The sequence below is a fragment of the Meles meles genome, chromosome 2, assembly GCF_922984935.1.
Source record: "Meles meles chromosome 2, mMelMel3.1 paternal haplotype, whole genome shotgun sequence".
In the NCBI taxonomy this organism is placed as follows: Eukaryota; Metazoa; Chordata; class Mammalia; order Carnivora; family Mustelidae; genus Meles; species Meles meles.
In genome coordinates, this window is record NC_060067.1 from 44478450 (window position 1) to 44498062 (window position 19613).

General features: G+C 34.6%; 1 pseudogene; it reads left to right on the forward strand.

Moving 5' to 3' along the window:
* The first annotated feature begins 17734 nt into the window (after positions 1–17734).
* On the forward strand, positions 17735–19143 carry LOC123937031 (annotated as a pseudogene).
* The last annotated feature ends 470 nt before the right edge of the window (positions 19144–19613 follow it).

Genomic DNA, 19613 nt, shown 5'->3' on the forward strand with positions numbered 1-19613 from the left:
GGCTAGTGTTGCATAAATGATACAATATTTGGAACAAAATCTCAAATTGTTCAACATAAAAAGTCATATTAAATGAAAGAAAATGATCATTTAATGTATGCAAAGAAATTGAAAAATAGACTTGTGTGTTGAGAAAATTCAACAGGCATTCAAATTTTGAAAAATAATAGAGAACTTCACCAACTTAATGAATGGCAAGAATGGTAAAACTTTCAGATAACATCATAAGAAATGGGCTAAAATAAGCCGTTTCCCTCTAAGAATTAAAAAACAAAAAAACAAAAAGCAAGGATGACTATTCTCCATCATTCCAACCAACTGTTCTATTGTTCTAATCTTCACTATTATTCTGGAAATGGTAACTATTGAAATTTTCCAAATTAAATAAATATATTTTATTCCAAATTATGCATCGATTAGACTGATTTTTTATAAGTCTCAAATTTCAGTCACCAATATCTGTAAGATGTTATGAAACAATGGATCGTTCATAAAATCTAGGCAAATCATGATAAAACTGCTGGAAAATAGAAAAAAGAAAATCTTAAGGCAGCCTAAGAAAAGTAATGGGATTAATGTGTTTATGTTTCATATTGTCCTACAAGTGGTATGATTGCAATGATCAAGGGTATCTGTTGCAATGTCTGGAGAAACTGCAGTAAGAGCACTGCAAGATTGGTTATCAAAAACTTACTGAGGTGAAAGTATGAAATAAAAGCAATAATCCATTGAATGTTACCAAGTTCCTATCCCTGTCTCTCTCTCTGCTTGCCTCTCTGCCTACTTGTGATCTCTCTGTCAAACAAATAAATAAAATCTTAAAAAAAAGAAAGTTACCAAGTAATGAAAAGACCTACATTGAGACAAATTAAATGTTAATAGTAAAATTTAAACTAAAATATATCCATTATAAGACTAAATATGATGACTAAATGGCAAAAACAATATTTTTAATTGAAGTGTACTTGACAGACAGTATTAGTTTTAGGTGTAAACACAGTAGTTTGACATACATATGCATTATGAAATTCTCACCACATTAAATGTATTTATTTCTCAACATACAAATGGTTACATTATTTTTTTTAAATATTTTATTTATTTATTTGACAGAGATCACAAGTAGGGAGAGAGGCAGGCAGAGAGAGAGAGAGGAGGAAGCAGGCTCCCTGCCAAGCAGAGAGCCCGATGCGGGGCTCAATCCCAGGAACCTGGGATCATGACCTGAGTGAAAGGCAGAGGCTTTAACCCACTGAGCCACCTAGGCACCCCTGTTACGTTATTATTGACTATAATCCTGTTACATTTTTCATCTCTGTGACTTACTTATTATATAACTGGAAGATTGTACTTCTAAATACCCTTCACCTATTTCACTCTTCACCTCCTTCCTCCCCAACATCTGGGCAACCATTAATTTGTACATCTATTTCGAAGTCTATTCTTGTATTTTTTTTTTTTTTTAGTTGTTGATTTTCTTTGTATGTCTGCCTTTTAGATTCCAAATATAAATTAAATCTTATAGTATATGTCTTTCTCTAACTTATTTTACTTAGCCTAATATGCTGTAGGTCTATCCCAATTGTCACAAATGAAAAAATTTCATTTCGCTTAGCATTATACTCTCTAGCTCCACTCATGTTGTTACAAATGGCAAGATTTCATTCTTTTTATGTCTGAATAATAATCTATTTTGTGTGTGTGTGTGTGTGTGTGTACCACTTCTTCTTTATCCATTCTTTAATTGATGGACACTTCTGGGCTACTTTCCTAATTTGACTATTGTAAACATTGCTGCTGCAAATATAGAGGTGCAGGTGTCCCTTTGAATTAGCACTTCGTATTTTTGGGGTAAATAGCCAGTAGTGCAGTTACTGGATCATAGGATATTTCTATTTTTTTTTTTCCATTTTATTTATTTTTTCAGCGTAACAGTATTCATTGTTTTTGCACAACACCCAGTGCTCCACGCAGGATATTTCTATTTTTAATGTTTTGAGAAACCTCCATACTTTTTTCCACCATGGCTACACCAATTTGCATTCTTACCAGCAGTGCAAAAGGGTTCCTTTTTCTCCACATTCTTAGCTTCAAATTGTTACTCCTTGTTTTTGATTTTAGTCATCCTGACAGGTGTGAGGTGATATCTCATTGTTGTTCTGATTTACACTTCTTTGATGATGAGTGGTGTTGAGCATCTTTTCATGTGCTTATCAGCTATCTGGATGTCTTCTTTGGAGAAATGTCTGTTTGTCTTCTGCCCATTTTAAATGGGATTATTTGTTTTTGGGGGGTATTGAGTTGTATCAGTTCTTAATATATTTTGGATACTAACACTTTATCAGATATGTCATTTGCAATTATCTTCTCCCATTCTATAAGTTTCCTTTAGTTTTGTTGATTGTTTCCTTTGCTGAGCAGAAGACTTTTACTTTGATGTATTCTCAATAGTTTATTTTTGCTTTTATTTTCCTTGCCTTAGGAGACCTCTCTAGAAAAATTTTGCTGTGGCTGATGTCAGAGAAATTACTGCCTGTGGTCTCTTCTAGGATTTTTTGGTTTCAGCTTTCACTTTAGATCTTTGATCCATTTTGGGTTTTTTTTGTGTGTGTGTGTGTGTGTGTGTGTGTGTGTGTGTGTATGCTGAAACAAAGTGGTCTAGGTTCACTCTTTTGCATGTGGCTGTCCAGTTTTCCCAACATCATTTGTTGAAGAGAACATATTTTCCCCATTGTATATTCTTTCCTTCTTTTTTTTTTTTTTTGAAGATTACCATATAATTGTGGGTTTATGTATGGGTTTTCTGTTCTAGTCCATTGAGTTATATGCCCACTTTTATGCCAGTACCATACTGTTTTGATTAGTATCACTTTATATTATAACTTGAAGTCCAGAATTGTGATACTTCCAATTATGTCTATCTTTTTCAAGTTCGGTTTGACTAATTGGGATCTTTTGTGGTTCCATATAAGTTTTAGGATTGTTTGTTCTGTTCTGTGAAAAATACTGTTGGTATTTGGATAGGAATTGCATTAAATCTGTAGATTGCTTTGTGTAGTATTGACATTTTAGCAATATTTATTCTTCCAACCCATGGGATTGGTATGCCTTTCCATTTCTTTTTGTCATCTTAAATTTCTTTCCTCGGTGTTTTATAGTTTTTAGAGTACAGATCTTTCACCACTTTGGTTAAGTTTATTCCTAGATGTTACTGTTTTTGTGTAATTGTAAATGGCATTGTTTTCTTAACTTCATGTTCTGCTGTTGGTTCATAGGGATACAATGGATTTCTATACATTGATTTTTATCCTGTGACTTTATTGAGTTTATCATGTCTAGTACTTTAAAATTTTTTTTGTAAAGTCTTCAGAGTTTTCTCTATGTAGTATCACATCATTGGCAAACAGGGAGAGTTTTACTTCTTCCTCACTAATTTGGACACCTTTTATTTCTTCTTATGGTTAGAACTTCTAGTACTATGTGTGGTTAGGACTTCCAACACTCTGTTGAATAAAAGTAGTAAGATTTGACATCCTTGTCTTTTTCCTTACCTGATGGGAAAACCTTATAGTTTTTCCCCATTGAGGTTAGCTGTGGGTACTTCATATATGGCCTTTATTATATTAAGACATTTTCCTTCTAGATCTGCTTGGTTGAGCATTTTTATCATGAATGGATTGTTGTACTTTGTCAAATGCTTTTACTGCATCTATTGAAATCATCATATCGTTCTTATCCTTTCTCTTATTGATGTGATACACCACACTGATTGATTTGTGGATATTGAACTGCCCTTACATCTCAAGAATAAATTCCACTTGATTGTGGTGAATGATTTCTTTAATGTATTGTTGGATCTGGTTTGATAATATTTTGTTGAGGACTTTTGCATCTATATTTATGAGAAATATTGGCCTTTAGTTGTCTTTTGTGTTTGTGTCTTTATCTGGCTTTCGTATCAGAGTAAAATTAACCTCATAGACTGAATTTGGAAGTGTTTTTTTCCTCTTCTATTTTTTTGGAATAGTTTGAGAAGAATGGGTATTCTTTAAATGGTAAGTAGAATTCACCTTTGAAGCCATCCGATACTGGACTTTGTTGGGTATTTTTTGATTGTTGATTCAATTTTGTTGCTGATAATTGGTCTGTTCACATTTTCTATTTCTTCCTGTTTCAGTTTGGTAGGTTTCTAGGAATTTATTAATTTCTTTTAGGTGGTCCAGTTTGTTAAAATATAATTTTTTCATAATATTACCTTACTATTGTTTATAGTTCTGTGGTATTGGTTGTTATTTCTCTTCTCTCGTTTTGTTTATTTGGAGTCCCCCACTCTCTTTTTAATGAATGTGGCTAGGGGTTTATCAATTTTGTTCATGCTTCCAAAGAACAAACTCCTGGTTTCATTGATCCATTCTGTTGTGGTGGTGATGTTGTTGTCTCTTTATCATTTATTTCTGTTCTAATCTTTATTTATCTATTTTTTTTCCTTTTGACAGTTTTGGGTTTTGTTTGTTCTTTTATTAGCTCCTCTAGGTGTAAGGTCAAATTGTTTGAGGTTTCTCATGCTTCTTGAGGTGTGCCTGTATTTCCTCTAAAATTCCCTCTTAGAACCACTTTTGCTGCATGGCAAATATTTTGGACAGTTCCGTTTTGATTTTCATTGGCTTCATATAATTTTTTTATTTCTTCTCTGATTTCTTGGTTGCCCCATTTATTGTTTAGCGGCATAATATTTAACATCCATGCATTTGTGTTCCTTTCAGATTTTTCTTGTGGTTGATTTCAAGATTCTTAGTTTTGCGGTAAAAAAGATACATGATATGACTTTGATCTTTTTTGAATTTGTGGAGACTTGATGTGTGGCCGAAAATGTCATCTATTTTGGAGAATAGATGTGCACTTGAAAAGAAAGTGTATTCTGCTGTTTTAGGATGGAAAGTTCTGAGTATACTTATCCAGTCAGCATGTTATTCAAAGCCACTGTTTCCTTATTGATTTATTTGGATAATCTGTCCTCCAGTGTAAGTGCAGTTGTTAAAGTCCCATAATATGATTCTATGACTATCAGTTAGTTCATTTATGTTTGTTTTTAACTGTTTTATGTATTTGGGAGTGTCCATGATGGGTGCACAAATACTTACAGTTCTTATATCTTCTTATGGTTTGCCCATTTTTATTATTATATAATGTCCTTTTTGTCTCTTGTTATAGTCCTCAGTTTAAAGTCTATTTTGTCCAATAAAAGTATTGCTATCCTGGCTATCTTTTAATATCCATTTGCATGATAAATGTTTCTTTGTCCCCTCAATTTCAATCTGCAGGTGTCTTTAGGTCTGAAAGAAGTCTTCTGTAGACAGCATATAGATTGATCTTTTCTTTTGCCCACTCTGTTACCCTATGTCTTTTGATTGGAATGTTTAGTTCATTGACATTCAAAGTAATTATTATTGTATTTATTGCCATTTTGTTACTCATTTTGTAGTTTTTCTCCAATCCTTTCTTCTCTTTCATGGTTTGCTGGTTTTCTCTAGTGATAAACTTGGATTTCTTTGTTTTCTTTGCATATCTTTTACTGGTATTTGATTGATGGTTATGTTTTTATATAACATCTTCTACATAGAGCAGTCTATATTGTTGATGGACACTTAATTTCAAAACCATTCTTTACTCCTCACCCCTCTACATTTTAGGAATTTGGTATCACAGCTCACATCCATTATTTTGTTAATTCCTTGACTGATTTTTACAGAAATTCTTACTTTCACTGCTTTTGTTTTTTTACTTTTCATATTCTCACTTTTGGTCTTTCCTTTCTGCACAATGAGTCCCCTTTAATATTTCTTGTAGGTGCTGGTTTAAGGGTCATGAACTCCTTTAGTTTTTGTCCGAGAAACTCTTTATCTCTCCTGTTCTGAATGATAGTCCTGCTAAATCAGTTTTTCTCCTGTTTACCCAGACTGTTTTTTCAAAAGGCTGCTTCCACCCTGTATCTCTGTGAGCTGTTTGTTGTACTGCCTCTTTAAGGGTGAGGATTTTGCTTCCTAATGCCTTCTAGGCTCTCCCAGACCTGAGGCTGATGATTTTTAAATTTCTAAGCTTTAAGCTTTCCTGGTTCTAAGAACTCACAAAGTTTGGTCCCTGTAGCTTTTAAAGTCAAATATTATGGGAATTCTTCTATCCCATGTGGGCTTCCTGGTGTGAAAGTCTGTTTTTTGTCCTTCTTCACACCACTGACTCCCTCCCTGCTATGGATGGTCATGGTCCCTTTTGTTCTAAACTGTGTCCTCACCTTTCTATCGTCTTTGATGTATCGTCTTCTATACCTTTATTTTAATTTAATTTTATTTTTTCAGTGTTCCAGGATTCATTGTTTATGCACCACACCCAGTGCTCCATGCAATATGTGCCCTCCTTAATACCCACCACCAGGGTCAAACATCTCCCCACCTCTCCCCTCCAAAACCCTCAGTTCATTTCTTAGAGTCCATGGTTTCTCATGCTTCATCTCCTCCTGCAGTTTAACCCAATTCACTTTTCCTTTCCTTCTCCTAATATCTTCAATGTTATTTCTTATGCTCCACAAGTAAGTGAAACTATATGATAATTGACCTTCTCTGCTTGACTTATTTTACTCAGCATAATGTTCTCCAGTCCTGTCCATGTTGATACAAAAGTTGGGTATTCATCCTTTCTGATAGCTGTGTAATATTCCATTGTATATATGGACCATGTTTTCTTCATCCATTCGTCTGTTGAAGGGCATCTTCTTTAACTTTATTCGTGGAGTATGTTCTGCCAGACTTTGGATTGTTTTCTGTGTCATTTACACTGATGTGAGTGTTACCTAGTTGTATCACTATAATGAGTCTACCTCATGGTCCTCCTATTCCACCATTTTTCCAGCCTCCCTAGTGATACTTCAGCTTTATTTTCTCAGGATTGCTTTCACTATTTAAGGTCTTTTGTAGTTTCATATAAATTTTAGGATTATTTGTTCTGGTTCTATTAAAAAAACACTCTTGTTATTTTGATAGAGATTGCATTGATTCTACAGATTGCTTTGGGTAGTATGTACATTTTAATAGCATTGATTCTTCAAATCCATGAGCACAGTGTATCTTTCATTAATTTGTGGTGTCTTCAATTTCTTTAGCCAATGTCTTATAGTTTTTAGAGCACAAATCTTTCATCTTGTTTAAACTTGTTTCTGTGTATTTTATTCTTTTTGATGCAACTGTAAATGGGATTGCTAATTTTTTTTCTTCTACTTCATTATCTGTGTATACAAATGCAACAAACTTCTATATATTAATTTTGCATCCTGAAACTTTACTACTGAATTTACTAATTCTAATGGGGTTTTTTTGGTGCCTTCTTTAGGATTTTCTGTAGATATATTATAATATTAAAGCATCTGTAAACAGTGACAATTTTACTTCTTATAAGTTTTGATACCTTTAATTTTCTTGTCTGAATACTGTGGCTAGGACTTTTACTACTATGTTGAATAAGAGAGGTGACTGTGGACATCCTTTTCCTATTCCTGATCTTAGAGAAAAAACTTTCAACTTTTTACCATTGAGTATGCTGAAGCTGTGGACTTGTCTTCTATGACCTTTATTATGCTTGGCATGATCCTTCCAACTGACTTGAGAGTTTTATCATGAGTAGATGCTAAATTTTGTCAAATGCTTGTTTTTTTATCTCTATCTCTTTTGAGAGAATTACACGATTTTAATCCTTTATTTTGTTAATGCAGTGTATCATGTTGATGGATTCACAGGTATTGAACCTTCTTTGCATCTGTGAAATAAATCTCACTTTATAATGGTCTATTGAGGGCACCTGGGTGGCTCAGTGGGTTAAGCCTCTGCCTTCAGCTCAGGTCATGGTCTCAGGGTCCTGGGATCGAGCCCTGCATCGGGGTCTCTGCTTGACAGGGAGCCTGCTTCCCCCTCTCTCTCTGCCTGCCTCTCTGCCTACTTAATGATCTCTCTCTCTGTCAAATAAATAAATAAAGTCTTTAAAAAAAATATATATATATATAAGGGTCTATTGAATTATAGAATTTGGCTTGCTAATATTTTGTTGAGGATTGATTTTCTATTTCTTCCTGATTCAGCCTTGTAAGACTTTATATTTCTAGGACTTTATCCATTTACTCTAGGTTGTACAATTTGTTGGCAATTAATTAGTTGTCACAGATTCTTATTCTTTCTATTTCTACTATGCTAGCTATAACTTCTCTCATTTCCGATTTTATTTGAGTCTTCTCTCTTTTTCTTAATGAGTCCAGCTAAATGTTTATCAACTTTATTTTTTAAATTTTTTTGTTTTAAGATTTATTTATTTATTTGACAGAGAGAGATCACAAGCAGGCAGAGAGAGAGAGGGGGGAATCAGGCTCCCTGCTGAGCAGACAGCCCGATGTGGGGCTTTATCCCAGGACCCTGGGATCACGACCTAAGCTAAAGGCAGAGGCTTTAACCCACTGAGCCACCCAGGCACCCTGATCAACTTTATTTTTTTAAAGAAACAGATTTTAATTTTATTGATCTTTCCTAGTGTTTTTACGTCTCTATTTCATTTACCTTCTCCCTGAATGATTATTATTTTCTTTCTTCTACTAACATAAGGCATTTTTTTTCTCTTTCTAGTTTCTTTAGATGTAAAGTTAGAGATTTTTTTGATTTCTTAAGCTAAGTCTCTGTTGCTGTAAACTTCTTTTAGAAATGCTTTTGCTCTGTTCCAAATATTTTGAACCACTGTGTTTGCATTTTCATTTACCTTGAACAATTTTTTTGTTCCCTTTTTGATTTCTTTGTCAATCCATTGTTTATTTAGTAGCATGTTGTTTAGACTCCACATCTTTAAATTATTTCAATTTTTTCCTTATAATTGATTTCTAGTTTTATATCATTGTTATCAGAAAATTTGCCTCATATGCTTTAATTTTCTTTAATTTTATCAGACTTGTTTTGTGGCCTAACATATGATAAGTTCTAGAGAATGTTTTATGTGCACCTGAAAAGAATGAATATTCTGCTATTATTTGATGGGATATTCTGTATATATCTATTAGGTCCACCTGGTCCAATGTGTCCTTCAAAGCCATTGTTTTCTTGTTGGTTTTCTGTTTGGAAAATTGATGCGAATGGGGTGTTAGAGTCTCCTTATTGTCATACTGTTTATTTCTCCCCTTATGTGTGTTAATGTTTGCTTTATGTATTTATATGCTGCTATATTGGGTACATACATGTTTACAATTGTCACATCCTTTTTTTGGATTGATCCCTTTTACACTAAGCGGTGTCCTTCTTTGTCTTCCCCTACAATCTCTGTTTTAATGCTTGTTTTTTTCTGATGTAAGTATCACTACCCCAGCTTTTTTCTCCCCTTCCATTTGTGTGGAATGTCTTGTTCTATCCTTTTGCCTTGAGTCTTTATGTGTCTGTAAATCTGAGGTGAATCTCTGGTAGGCAATATATAGATAGGTCCTATTTGTTTATTTTTATCTACTCAGTCTTTACTTTATGTCTTTTGATTGGAACACTTAATCCATTGGCACTTAAAGTAATTATTTATAGGTATGTACTTATCACCATTATATTTTTTTTTGGTAATTCATCTCTGTCCTTTTCACTTGCTCTCCTCTAGCATCTTATTTTACATCATTTTATTTTGAATATTCCTTAATTAATTATTGTAGATAATTAGTTTTTCTACTGTTGTCTCTTAACCTTCCTCCTAGCTTTGTAAATGAGTGATCCACTATATTTATTATGTTTGCTTTACCAGTAAAATTTTCCCTCATAATTTAACTTCTAGTTATGACATTTTCTGCTTATAGTAGTCTATTTAACACTTCTTATAGGTCTGTTTTAGTGTTGATAAACACTTTTAAATTTTGTTTGGGAATTTTTTTATTTTTTCTTCAATTCTGAATAATAAACTTGGCAGGTAGATATTGTTGGTTAGATTTCTTCCATTCAATAATTTGAATATATCATGGCAATTTCTTCTGGCATGCAAAGTTTCTGCTGAAAAATCAGCTGATAACCTTATGAGATTTCCCTTGCATGTAACTAATTGCTTTTTTCCTGGGTATTGTTAGGCTTCTTTATCTTTAATTTTTGACATTTTAGTTATTATGTGTCTTGCTGTGAATCTTTGGAGTTCATCTTGTCTGAGGCTCTCTGTGCTTCCTGGGCATCTGGATGTCTGATTCCTTGTAAAAGTTTAGGAAGCTTTCCGCTCCCTTATCTATCTAAAATGTGGATGTTTATATACTTGACTTTTGTTTTAGAGGTTTCTTAACCTATCCTCATTTTTTAAATTTACTCTTTCTTTTTGTTGTTTAGGTTGGATGATTTCCACTGTCCTGTATTCCAAATCAATAATTTATTTTCTGCATTCTATAATCTGTTGATTCTATCTAGTGTGTTTTTTAAATTGCTTTATTGTATATTTAGCAGAAAGTAGTGGCTGTGAATAAAAGTATTCTATGGAGATCAATATCCCCTTTTCACCAAAACCAGGCATTTCATGGATGTCCCTTGTTTAGGTTGTGTGCACCCTCTTATTATGGCTGGGTTGCAGCAGCTGTCAGAATACTGGTGGGTGATAATGGCTCCCAGCTCACCTGATTGCAGTGACCAGCCACAACCATTGTGGGTGCACTGGTGAACAGGACTGGCCCCAGAACAGTGGGGTGAGATGCCCATTTGTAACTGCTGCAAACTACTGGGTAGTTGTAGTTCTTAGGTCTGAGAGGCCCCAACACAACTATTTCAGGCATGTTTTTAGATGGGGCTTGGCCTTCCATCCCCAGGGCAGGAATTTCTATGGAAGGGCACTAATCTTGACTAGGACTGCCAGACAGATGTAATGGGGTAGCATGTCCATTGGAAGGGCACCTGACAGAGTGGTAGTTTGGGTGAAGCAGATCCTCAGGGGAATGCTGGAGGAGGATGAAGTATAAGCAAGCTAGATGGAAAATGTCAGAAATAACTCCTGCTAGCATCAGTTTTAGTATATGTGCTGCCGAAGCGAGCACTCCTGCTAGCATCAGGCCAGCTAGGCTGATACCTGCCAGCACGTATGTTCCTGGAGATGTTTACTGAGATCCCTGTCCTTCTGGTACATGCTCTAAAATTACTCAGTAAATCTTCTTCATGTATAAGACAAGTACTTTTCAAAGTGCTACATTTGCTGGGCCTCAGAGTGACTTATACAGTGTGCTATATTTTTAAGTGTAGAGTGTCCATTTCCTATAGTCTTCTGGCTCTCCTGTAGTTAAGCTCCACTGATTTTCAAGACCAGTTATATTATGGGGACTTGTTTTTTCAATGAAGATCCTCAGGGCAAGAAGTGCCTCATCTGGGTCTTGTGGATTTCCCATCCAAGGATTTAGTTCCTGACCACACCTCTAACACACCCCACCCTTCTTGTTGTGGCTATATATATACACGTATATATATATATATATGTATATATATATACGTGTATATATATATATATATATATCTTTAGCTATGAAACAACTGTTCTCCTAGTCTCAGGTAGTTTCCAAGGTGAATTGCACTACACGCAGTTGTAGGTGTGATATTTCTGTAAGAGAAAGTGAGTTCAAGATCCTTCTACTCTTCCATCTTCCTAACTACCCTTGACCCAGAATAGATTAAAATAACAAAAAAAAACCAAAACAAACAAAAAAACCCTCAAAACCCTAAATGCTAGTTAAGAGACATACTGAAAAAAAAATAAAAAAAGACTAATATTGCCCAAAAGAAAATCGGCAGAACTTTTAAAATATCAGAATAAAACAAACATTTGTTAAATAATAATAAGTTTTTGTATACCAAGTATATATAGCAATTCTAAAATGTAAGGAAACATTAAAAATTTCAAATATATAAAAATAAATCACCAAGAGCTACAAGAATAAATACACAATCATATTTGGGGATTTTCAGATAGTTCTGTTAGTAACATATAAAACAGTAGACTGAGAATTATGAAATATATAGAAAAATTTAACCAAAATGAAGTCAACAAACATGACTTAATTATCATATAAACAACATTGCACCCAATGAAGAATAAAGATCTCTTTAGATTGCTCAAAGATAATTTACTGAAATTGAACATATGTTGATGCATAGAGCAAGTATCAACAATTTCAAATGAATAAAATCATAGAGGGTGTTTCAGACCTAGTGGAATTAAAATGGAAATCATAACAAAAAGTTAAAAATCTTGCAGATATGAGGTGCCTGGGTGGCTCAGTTGTTGGGCGGCTGCCTTTGTCTAGGTTCATGGTCTGGGGTCCTGAAATCTGGCCCGGTATTGGGCTCCCTGCTCCACGGGGAGCCTGCTTCTCCCTCTCCCACTCCCTCTGCTGTGTTCCCTCTCTCACTGTGTCTCTCTTTGTCAGATAAATAGATAAAATCTTTTTAAAAATCCTACATATAAATTCATATAGCATATTTCTCATAACTTCTGGATTTCAGGAAAATTTTACAGTGAGAGTGAGTAAATATGATATATCAAAAGTTGAGTGATGCAGCTATTTTATGCTAACAGGAAATCTAGAGCCATAAATACATACGTCATAAAAAGAAATATTTGATTGTCAATGAACTAAGACTATATTAAATAAAGCTATAAAAAAATCAGTCAATGATACCCCCAAATAACAAAAAAGAAAAAATGAGAGAGAAATGAAGAGATAATATTAAAATAGAAAATAAACTGTTGATAGAGATGACTAACCAAAGCAGAGTGAGTTTTTTGTGAAGAACAATACTATTGACAAATGCCTGAAACACCTGGCAAGATTGATAAGGGAACAAGGTAACTATAAAGTAACAAATATCCTAAATGTGAAGACATATAACTATATATGTAATTTTAGAAATCAAAAACATTATGGGAGTTAGTTTTTATGAACAAGTTACATCAATAATTTTGAAAACCTAAATATGTAAACGCTAGAAAAATAAATTGACCAAAACTCATAAAAGATAAAACTTTAGTATTATGGATATACATTAATACTAATAATCTTTTATAATTCTAGGCCTAGATTACTTCACTGATAAATTCTACTAAATATTTAATGAGGGAATTGTATCCATCAAACTTTTTAAAAACTAATGATGACTCAGCAAAAAAAATGTCTTAACTGAATCAGTGAAATTTATATCACTTTGATGTCAAACTTAACAAGGTAATGATGATAGAAATACAGCCAATCTCACTCATGAAGTTAGAAGCAAAAATCCTACAGGTGCCTGGGTGACTCAGTGGGTTAAGTGCCTGCCTTCAACTCAGATCATGATCCTGGGGTCCTGGGATCCAGCTTGGGTTGCCTGCTCAGCAGGGAATTTGCTTTGCCCACTCCCTCTCCTCCCCTCCCCCAACATGGCTCATACTCATTCTCTCACTCACTCATCTCTTTCAAATAAATAAATAAAACCAAATCAAATCCTTAAAAAAAAAATTCTAAACAAATATCAGTCAACAAAATCCAATGGTACAAAGTGGTTGTTAATCTCAAGAACCAAATGGGGGTGCATTCCAGAATGCCTTGCTATTGAAAAATCTCTCAAGTTGTTCAGCATTTTAACAGAGTAATAATAAAATCATACACATTTCTCAGAATATTCAGAAAAATCATTTGATACAATTCAATACCCGTTCATAAGAAATTATTGGAAACTAAGAATAGAAGAAAATTTAACATAATAACATTATGTTTGAAAGAATCTTCAGAGTTGATCACATATACCTGTGAATTAAAAAAAAGAAACATCTTTATTCACATGTAATACTACCTCCTTACAAAGTTCTAAGTTCCTTTTAGTTGGGAGCCGTCTTATCCAATTAATTTTGTATTTGATTTTATCACTGTACTGCAAACATAATACACATAGAGTTTAATTCTAAAGTCAAGGCTTTTGTATGTCTCTTCTTGGAATTTTATTGATTCATGTCTGTACCGCTAAGTCCTCATTATTCTGATTTAATCAAGATCCTCTTTTCAGAGAGGACTTCTTCAACCATCCTACCTAAAATGATTCCCTAAGGTCTTTCTGGCCATGTATTTAGCTAAGTTACCAGGGATAACAACAATTAACTGATGTGATTGCACATTCATGACATAATATTTTTTGAGTGCTTCTAAGTGCCAAAGTTTCTTCTACTTGCCAAGGATAGTTAGTGATAAAAACATAATCACTGATTTTATTTTGGGAGGGGAGAGCTAAAATGGCAAATATTAAAACTTTAGAAATGATAAATAATTGATAATAAATCATAGCAGCATATGTAAAACAGATTGTTGTAGTACTTTTTATCCTTGGGTTCCTCCTGTCAGTGACAACACCTAAGATTAATAATATATATTATATAATTCAACAAAATACATTGTGATGATCACTTTTAGCTTAAAGATATGTGCTTCCAATAAAGTATAAATATACATTATTGTAGCAAAACAAGATTATATTTTTATGATAATTGTTACAACTAAATTAAGAATCAAGTCTATTTTGGTTAACATTTAGAAACAATGTTTTTAGTATCACATGTTAGGGATGTTGAAGAATATTTTTTCATAACCATTTTAATGGTCATTTAATAGAAGTTCTGTATTAAAAATGTGACTTTTCCTTTTTTATAAATTCCAGAATTTATCCTCCAAATTGCAGAGCATATACTTCTTTTTTATAAAGCTGCTGTCATTCTGTAATGGTGCATTACTAATTAGACAATTATTTCCATACTAGTAAAACATTACTTGGAGTACTTATTATGGCTCTTAGAACATTAAGGAGTTACACAGTTATAAATTGCTTACATTACATCAGGTATCATTTGCCAAACAGTTCAAAACTGCTTGTCCTTTCTCAAAGTAAGTGTTGTATAATTACACTAAGTGACTGCAATTATAAATACATAACTTTTAAGAATGACATTTATTGACTTAATTGAAATAAATTTGGAATGAAATTTTTCAAACATAAAATAATAAATATTGCCCTTTGTAAAGGACCTCAAGTACATGAACTTGTAGTCTGTACATCATGTATTCATTTGCTTTTTTGTTTGTTTGTTTAAGAAATTCTTTGGGAGTATCTAATATATGTAAGGATATGTATACATAAAAGTCAATGGAAGTAACAACATAGTGTAATGGGTCTTAATGATTTGTCAAGCCAGTGGAATCTGTTGCTTATTATCAGGATAGAAGTCTGAACACACTTCTGCTCACAGCACTTTTGTATCGCAGTTGCTAAAGAAAACATTGTGCCATCAAGCCCTAGAGAAACAATGTTTTACTCACATAGAGTAGAGACAAAGCAATCAGCTTCAGTACTGGGCATTGGTCTCCCATGACAAGCCAGTCTCTCCCAGTTGCTGATACAGGGCAACTAGCTTCCATGTACCCATGTTGTGATACAGCAAAAGGACCCTGTCACATCCTCACGGAGAACAGATATAGTAGTAGTGTTGGTCAAGTGCTTTAAGATGCACATGCTTAAGCAAAACAAAGGCGTACACATTGAGTCTGAATAGGGAAAGATCTTCCCACACAAGATGGTAAGTTCAGCACAAGCTGTGAGGTCTCTTTATCTCTGGTAAAGAAGTGTTCCAGGCCCAATGCCCATTCTTATGGGTCCCAGTAGGAGTCCAAAAATGCAAACAGAAGACTGCCTTTCCTGGGGTACCTGGGTGAATCAGTTGGTTAAGTGACTGCCTTTGGCTCAGGTCATGATACTGGAATCCCAGGATCTAGTCTTACATCGGGCTGCCTCCTCAGCAGGGAGTCTGCTTCTCCAGCTGACCTCTCTCCTCTCATACTCTCTCTCTTTCTCTCATTCTCTCTCTCTCTTTCTCAAATAAGTAAATAAAATCTTAAAAAAAAAAAAAAAGAAGCAGACTGCCTTTCCTAACAAAATTTATCTTGAATTCACGTTTGATGTTAGCTGCTTAAGTAGGGGATTCAGCAATTTTAGCCACCATGCTTTTACTAATTTAGGTAAAATTGAGAGTCAACAATTCCTATTGGTGGGATAAACATGGCATTCTACTTCATTTTTTACATGCTTTAGAAAACCATTGCCAAATAAAACTATACAAAGAAAAAATATTCAGGACAATGGAACGGAAAACTTTCATATAAGGTAGAATTGAAGGAATTGTAGAGGTCCAGCACTAGCTAAAGCAAAATAAAATGAAGATGGAGGACAGATAAAGGAAATATAATGTGTGCTAAATTTCTTATGAGAAATTTACTGTGACTTCTATCATAACTTTCATGATAATTTGTTATATACTATTACACCAATAATTAATAAAATTTTTAAGAAGAGGCAGAGACATAAGTTAATACACACAAAGGAGATCTTAGATGATATAAATGAAAAACTAATAAATACATCCAATAAACATATATTGAATTCATTTCCTGAAAATGGGTTGTGAATTTGCTCCTCAAGAGATCATGGAACTTCAAAAAAAAAAAAAAAAAAAAAAGATCATGGAACTTCTTAAAACTTCAGTTAGAATAAAAATTTTAAGAACCAAATCTAAAAATAACTAACCTAAAAAACAAAACCTCAGAAATATGAACATTAAAAAATATAAACTTTAGGATTGATTTCATTTTTTTTGCCACAAAATAGTCATATGCTTTATAAATAACAACACGTCTAAACTTCTGGAAGTTAAGATAGCACTCAGAGGGATATTTATAGCTCAAATATTTATATCACTAAACAGGAAATAAATTATCTAATCATCTAAAAGTGTTTGAAAATGATCAACAAAACAAGCCAGCAGAAAAAGGGTGAAGTAAGTTCACCTATATCTGTGTTCCATATGTGAGTCCTTTCAAATCTTTCAGAAATACAAAATCTCACTACTATTTAAATGGTTAAAATTGAGAAGAGGGGAAATTACAAATCAGTTTTACAAAGGAAGTATAATATTGTATCATTGCATCAAATTTCATAATCTGCAAAGGAAAAATAGCATACATTAGCCTCACTTCTGAAATAATGCAGAAGTGTTTTAAAATATTAGCAAATAGAAATCTAAAACACATTAAAAGAAAAAAAGACATGGAATTGATTCTAATAATAAGATATAAAGTTTACTATTAGAAATCTATCTAGGTTTTTTTTAAATATTTTATTTATTTGATAGAAAGAAATCACAACTAGGCAGAAAGGCAGGCAGAGAGAGAGGAGGAAGCAGGCTCCCTGCCAAGCAGAGAGCCAGATGCGGAGCTCGATCCAGGACCCTGGGATCATGACCCGAGCTGAAGGCAGAGGCTTTAACCCACTGAGCCACCCAGGCGCCCCCAAAATCTATCTAGGTTTAACAAAGCAGAAATTACACTAAAATGTTTCTATAGGTGCTTAAACATCAGTTGATTAAAAATTAATACCCATTTCTGATAAACTTTTTCTGTAATATATATGCACACACACACACACACAAAGCCAGAAATATGCATAAAAGTGAAATACTAGGTCATTAGCATTAAAGTCAATGATGCCCAATACTGCCATTATTTTTAATCACTTTCTGGTAGTGCTTGATGGTGCAGTTAGATAAGAAAGACATAATTGCCCCTTCCACACGATCACGCTGAGCTAGTACCTGCGCCTGGAATCCGGTCGCAACCTCAGCCTGGCCTGCCGCCTGCCACTGCCTCTGGACCATGGACCCCTGTGAAGTGAGCGAGCTTCGGGCTTTCGTGTAAATGTGTAAGCAGGATCCGAGCGTTCTGCACACCGAGGAAATGCGTTTCCTGCGGGAGTGGGTGGAGAGCATGGGGGGTAAAATACCACCTGCCACTCATAAAATTAAATCAGAAGACAGTATCAAGGAAGAAAAACAAGATAGTAAGAAGGCGGAGGAAAACATAAAGGCAGATGAACCATCAAGTGAGGAAAGTGATCTAGAAATTGACAATGAAGGTGTGATTGAACCAGATACTGATGCCCCTCAAGAAATGGGAGATGAAAATGTAGAGATAACCGAGGAAATGATGGATCAGGCAAATGATAAAAAAGTGGCTGCCATTGATGCCCTAAATGATGGTTTACTACAGAAAGCCATTGACTTGTTCACAGATGCCATCAAACTAAATCCTCCCTTGGCCATTCTGCATACCAAGAGAGCCAGTGTCTTCATCAAATTACAGAAGCCAAATGCTGCCATTCGAGACTGTGACAGAGCTATTGAAATAAATCCTGATTCAGCCCAGCCTTATAAGTGGCGCGGGAAAGCACATAGACTTCTGGGCCATGGGGAAGAAGCAGCACATGATCTTGCCCTTGCTTGTAAACTGGATTATGAAGAAGATGCTAGTGCAATGCTGAAAGAAGTTCAACTGAGGGCCCAGAAAATTGCTGAACGTCAGAGAAAATATGAGCAAAAACGTGAAGAGCGAGAGATCAAAGAAAGAATAGAAAGGGTTTAGAAGGCTCGGGAAGAACGTGAGAGAGACCAGAGGGAGGAAGAAGCCAGACGACAATCAGGAGCTCAGTATGGCTCTTTCCCAGGTGGCTTTCCTGGGGGAATGCCTGGTAATTTTCCTGGAGGGATGCCTGGAATGGCAGGGGGGATGCCTGGAATGGCAGGAATGCCTGGGCTCAATGAAATTCTTAGTGATCCGGAAGTTCTTGCAGCCATGCAGGATCCAGAAGTTATGGTGGCCTTCCAGGATGTGGCCCAGAACCCAGCGAATATGTCAAAATATCAGAGCAACCCAAAGGTTATGAATCTCATCAGTAAATTGTCAGCCAAATTTGGAGGTCAAGCATAATGCCCTTCTGACAAATAAAGCCCTTGCTGAAGGAAAAGCAACTTCGATCACCTAATGGATGTCTCAATAATACAAACCAGTGTACCTCCGACCTTCTCATGAAGAAAGCTGGGCTGATGTGAAGAGAATCCCTACCCCTCCGCTCCCCCATGCAACTGAAACATTCTACAATGGTTTGCCATTAGGGTATTCATTCAGATAATGTTTCCTACTAGGAACTACAAATTTAAACACTTTTTAAACCTTAAAAATATTTAAAAACATATTAAAAGGGTGTGTTAGTCCCTACATTTTTCTTTACTAATCATTTCAGTTTTCTTCCTTTGGATTAATTGGGCAAGGAAGATATTTCAGTGTGGAAGATTCATTGCTCAGTTATAACGAGTGAAATAAAGGTTTATTAGTGGGGCAAATAATACATTAAAATAGATGAAGTTTGAGTTGGAGATACAGTTTCTGAGGCATTTTGACTTGTCTTTTTAAATGCTTTATTTTTAAAACACAATTTATTTTGATAGAACCATTGGGACCACCAGTATTGCGGTAGGACCTGGGTAGGGACCGGAAGTGCTTGGCAGGGCAGCAGCAACCTTATTCCTTATATATAGTGTGCACCCTTGTGCAGATGCATTTAAATTTTACACTGTGGTGAAGGGATGATTTTTATGATGCTGCAGTAGACTTGGATTACTTAGCTGTGTTCTTGTCTGATATAGAAAATAAATGTTTTGCATTATTTCCAAAAAATAAAAAATAAAAAAGAAAGACA